Below are 6,043 nucleotides of genomic sequence, written 5' to 3'. Positions count from 1 at the left end.
ATTTCCCCGCCACATTATTGGCCGATCTTAATATAGGCACACGTGCCGGCTACCTATTGGCTTGCTAGCCGTACAAAAGGCTTGGGTAGTTTCCGCCCAAGTCGGAGAGAGAGAAAGCACGTGGAGTTCGGGAAAGGAGCGTGAGGATCTCTAAGCGCTGCTGATCCCTTCGAACCCAGCTTTTTCCTTAAGAGGGCAACAGAGGTTTAATTTGTCGAACCCACGGAGCTTCAACAACTCCGGGGGACCTATTTACTGAACCCCCGGAGCCTTAACAACTCCGGGGCATATAACCTCTAGCCTCTCCCCGTCGCCGATCGCAGTCCAGACGTATCCCTATCCTATGGACCCAATTGTTGAACCCACGGAGTCTTAACAGCTCCGGGGGGACCTGGGAACCGAGTGGAACCCACGGAGATTCAGCTGCTCCGTGAATGAGAATTGTTGAACCCGTGGAGCCTAAACTGCTCCGGGGTCAGGAACCGAGTCTATTAGAGTCCTCCACCGAGAACTCAAGCGGAGCTGTGCCTGGAAAGCTGACCAGCCTACACTGCGACCACCTTGGGTGTAAGTAAATAATCTTTTCAATCAACCATTAAGCCTCTGTGACTGATTCTAGCTCGAGCGTACCATACCGCGCCACGGTTTTCTCAGGCCCCGCGTGCCCGGGCTGCTGGCCACAGCCTGTGTGCACAAAGACAGGCCCGGCTCACCCCTGAGATCGGGAGCCAGCCCGCACAGTGTCAAAATTGGTACTCAGTTTTGAAAAGTTTAGGCTGTTTTGCCTGGGGAACAGCATGTTCAAGTGGTTGAGGCATGGGGCTGGGCTTTTAGGGATCTAAGCTCTGTTCCCACTATGACCACTGCTCTGTGACTACATGTCACCTTACTACCCTGTGCTTCTATTTCTCCACTGTTCTTGGCCTGTCTCAACTGTTCAGATTGCCTTTGCAGTAGGGAGTGTCCCTTACCAAGTCTTTGTACAGCACCAAGCACACCTCAGTTGATGCCTCATAGTAATATCAATAATACAAGCATATTGCTTATTAATATATAAGTAATATTAGTAATGATTAATTACAGGCATAAGAAGAATTTATGGAAGCCCATTGCCCATTTTAAGACTAAGGGAAGAAAGCAGTTTGGATTAAAAAATGAAACCCTGGTAATGATATAAGTAAAAGGAGAAGATAATATTCTGCAAATGATCTAGCAATATAATTGGCTACAAATTAGCAGTCAGCATAGTATGTGAAATAATATTTGAGATAAATAACTTTCCTTGATCTACCCACTGCATCCCTATGCACCAAAGCCTTCTTTTAGCATACCCTTGAACAAAATTCAAATTAAAAAATATGAAAAGAACGTAATGTGGTATTTAACAATATAAACTAAGGGTCTCTGAATTAGCCACTCAAGACCTGGTACCATCTTGAAAGTCTCAAAGGGGCCTCTAGAATTAAAAGCATAAATCTGAAGGCATTCACAAAAATACCCATCTTTTCTCTTCTTTTGTTTTAAATGTACATCAGCATTAGCTGGCATTTTGGCTTGCTGCAAACAAATTCCCTCTCTCTCATTTCTACTGTGTCAATGAAACTGAGCAACTGACAGAGGAAAAGAAGGACATTTTGAACACTTCATTCGTGCTGTTACTCAGGCTGATGAACACCCCAGAGCTTTGTTTGATTTCTCATTATGAAAAGAGAGTAGTCTCTCCACAGGAAATTTGGTCAGCACTTTCAATTAGATTCTTGATCTGACAGCTCTTTCTGTCATGCAATAATGATAATCTTCACATTAGGATGTCTAGGGGCAAAGTTTGGTCTTGTAAATTGGACATTCCCATATCACGATAGCCACTCAAAAAAAGAATAAAGAAAAGCCTGTGCACTGAAAAGAAATCAACAGCTGACTTGCAGGCTGTTTCTCTGGAGGAACAGAAACTATACAACAACACAGTGTATTGCCATTTTGATTATTGTAGTTTATCAGAAAATTCCAAAACAACTCATAAAATGCTGTTCTTCCTGCTTTTTTGCTTTCTCTCCTCTGCTACTCTGATATTAGCCATGTGAGATTTCATCCTTGAGAGATTTCCCATGGCTGGAATATATATCTACTGCCTTTCAGCAGGTCCTGACTTTCAGGGATGCCATCAATTTATATTGAAAATCATATGCTTGTGCTTCTCCAGTGCTGTAATGGCAATTTGGGACCAAGGCTTCTAACAAACAAACAAGAGATGGCATCCAACTGTAAAACAAGTGCTGTGGATTTTTTAAATTTAATTTCTTCCCCCAAACAGCTCAGCAGAAACATGTGATTCTCAGTGAGATCTTGCACAGTTTAACAGCTAGCCTTGTTGAGATACAGATGAATCATTCCAAAGTGTCTCAGGTCAGATTAGGAGTGCAACCACCACCTCTCAACTTCTGCTCCTTTTGGTCTAACTTTCTTAGTTCCAACAGTGGATCTTTGTCACAGAGGCTACAACAACCTTTCTGTGGACAAAAGGAGACAGTGTCCAGACCTACCAAATTAGTTTTTTTTCACAAGTTCTAATAGTCTCTTTAAGAATATTAAATATGCAGCTTCATGTACATTCTGTAATGAGAGTTTCCTAGAATGTTTTCCCAATTCACAGAGATTAAAGCCAAAACAGTCTACAGATTATCTAGCCTGACCATTGACCAGTGAGTGATACCTAGGTATCTGGTATCAGACCCACAGATTCCATTTAGACCAAAGTGTTTCAGCTCCAGAAAAAATTGAAACCGTCTGCCACCAGCAAAGGACAGCAGAGGCCATGTCAAACTGTAGTGCTCTCAGTGATACAAATATGCCCAAATGATCCCAACAGGAAAACTCACTCCATGCTGTAGAGGAAGGCCAAACTTCTGCCAGATTTTTGCCAACCTGACCAGTGGGAAAATTCCTTCCTGGGTGATAATCATTTGCTGTAGCAAATATCTATATCTGTGAAATAAGATCTTCAGTCAGAGATTCAAGGAGAACATATTTCCCTGGTACACTCAGCCTGTAAAGAATTGCACCACAGCTGACAACAGGCATTTCTTTTGATGTCTCAGTCAGATATGTTCAGAGACACAGGTCTAAATAAAGTATTTGTAGGATGGCCACCTGGTGCCTTCCAATAATATTACATTCTCAACTCACGCAAGTAATCTCTAGTTTGAAGACAGAACGATCTGTGTGGCCCTCTTCCCGAGATCTCTCAAGAGTATTTTAACAACAGTTGCAGCAGCAGGATGTTGGCCACTGTGGCCTCCCGGCTTTCCTCTGGAAGATTAAAGTGTTATATCTTGGGTTGTGTCTAGGTTGTGTAATTTTGCTAGGAGATTAGACAATGGATTGTTAGGATGGTTTGGACAGGGATGATCCTGCCTCTGGCAGGGAGTAGGACTAGATGACTTCTAGAGTTCCCTTCTCATCCTACTTCTCTATGACTCTATGATTTCCTTTATCTTAAGTTTGCCTAGCTGCATGGTAAAATATGTCATCAATTGTATTTTACACCACCCTAACAAATACCTGTTACAAGTGCTTAGCTAATTTATTTCACATGTCCTCTTTTTGCACAGTCAGATAAGATATTATTTTTGAATTAAGCTTTAGTCTCATGGCCTTCATTGGCTCTAAGGGGCAGCTTTGTGAAGATCTTCCTCTAAATATCTATATGTAGCTCTAAATTGCAGATGAAATAATGTGGAGGGAGGGTCAACTTTGCTTAATGGTTTGGGCACAGGCATAGGGAATCAAGAAACCCAGGCTCTGTTCTTATCTCTGTACTTGAGTCATCCCTTGACCTGGGGAAAAGACATTTGAAAGAAGGCAAGTATTTTTAACTCCATTCTACAGACATGGAAAATGCAATGGAGAAAGATTTAAGTGCTTTGAGCTCCATGGATTAGTGTTTAGTTGAGTCTTTATTTATTTATATCTAATTACTCAGGCAGACCCTCCCTGAACACATACAGAATTGCTGAAAATAATGAACTAGTAGTCCCACTTGGATTTGGAAGGATAAGATTTTATAAGACCATCATTTCCTTCATGATTTTATACAATTTTTGGTGTGTAGCTGTTAGGCTGTGAGTTGACTCTAAAAAACAGTGTTTCTGTGCAGACATATTATCAGCTACACAAAATAACATTTCAATGATACCCTTTCTCTCACAATGGTTTCATTTCTTAGTGAGAGCTATCATAACAAGTGACCACATATTTCAAAGTTATATTCCTGGTTAAAAAAAATTAAATAGATGTCTTTTTTCATGTCACTAATTACATCTAGAGTTTTTTTAATAGTCACAAATTTAAAAAAAAAAATTTGCTTGTCACTCTTTATGGTCTTTGTGTATTTTTTCTCTCAGCTTGGACAACAGGAATCAATGAAAACAGCTTCCCTCTTTATAGACCACTTAACTTGCAGGCTCTTAGTATTGTAGTATTTGTATTCCAAGCTTGCTGGAAAATGGTGAGCCATTTTAACAAGACAATTATGGAGTAGTTTCTGTTGGTCTCAAGCTTTTAAAAATACTTGTTACAAAATCTAATTGTGAGGCAAGATATAATTAGATAACATCATGTTGGATACCCAAAAATACTGTTTTGAAATATTTCTCCTAATTGAAATAAAGCACGACTAGGGAATCCCATATCCCTCTAAACAGGAGGTTGCCATGTCATCTTCAGTTAAATTCATTTGTAATTTTTCTTTCTTCTGGCTTCCTCTTATATTGCACTGCAATAGTGTATTTTGTTCCCTATTAAAGTGTCACCCTTGCTGATATTGTGAAGCTATTAAATTCTGCCAGATCATCCTTTGTGAATGAGCAGAAGCGGAGAGAGCCACAACCCCATTTTTCAGCCATTATCTGCTATTCAGTGTCCTTCAATTAGTATTCAGGATAAATTTAGTCCAGGACCCCCCACTGTTTTATGTCATTTCTGTATTAACCTCACTGGTTCCTAAAGTGTTCCTATTATTAAGCCATTAAAAGACTTGCCTTAGTTCACTTGCCAGCATTTTGGTCTCATTTTCCATCCATCCATCATATATTTACATATGCTTCTGTGGGTTCACTCTACACACTTCAGTTTTTTTATTAAAGATTACTTTCATTATATCTTCTCTCATATGTCCTCCCTATGTGTATTCTCCACTGTATCTCCAAGAGATTATTATGTCTTTCTTGAGAACCGACTGGTTGGTGTTGTGTGGTGTTCACAGAGCCAACAGTTAAGCCTGCTTCAGTACTTCCATTATAAACCCAAAGTTTTTCAGTAGTTATTAGCCAATGAAATGTAGAAAATGATCAGTGCATAATATGATTTGATGCAGAGTTCTCACACTATGGGGCATAGCCCACAGGGGGGTTGGATCCACAGCTGTTGGATCACAACCATGCTGTTTTTCCTTGGAATTTGAATGGCAGATGTGAATGGGAAAGAAAAAATGGGGAGTAGGGATATTGGGTTCCTGTATAGATTAAAGGGTCTCAGTATGAGGACATTTGGAAATCACTTGTCCAATTAGTTTTGGTACTTTGATATTTTAGAAAATCAACTGGTGGAGACATTAAAGGGTAACGTGTGTGTCCTTGCACTATTTTTAGGGAAATGACAAATTGAAAGATTATACTTACACTGGTCTAGGTCCTTACTGGTTTGGGTCACTTGATGTCAGAAGAGTTAGAAGAACCAGAGGAAAGTGGATGGAGACCACTGGGCACAAACTTAGTTCTGTGAATCAACCTAGAACTGGAACGCTGCTTATATGTTTCTCAGTCTAGGCTCAATCAAACTCCCACTGACATTACTGTGCATGTCTTTTGAGAACAAGGGGAGTTGAATAGTGCCCATTATCTTTGGGAGGAGAGAGCTGCTCCAGCACTGCCCACAGCAAGTGAGCCCCCTAACTTTGTTCAGTTGAGAAAACAGACCTACTATAATGAGACCCATATTGAAACCAGAGTAACACCTCTCCCCTAGTGGGACAGAACTTCCCACTAGG

Source organism: Alligator sinensis, unplaced genomic scaffold (genome assembly GCF_000455745.1).
Source record: "Alligator sinensis unplaced genomic scaffold, ASM45574v1 scaffold583_1, whole genome shotgun sequence".
Classification (NCBI taxonomy): Eukaryota; Metazoa; Chordata; order Crocodylia; family Alligatoridae; genus Alligator; species Alligator sinensis.
This window is presented reverse-complemented; position numbering follows the sequence as displayed.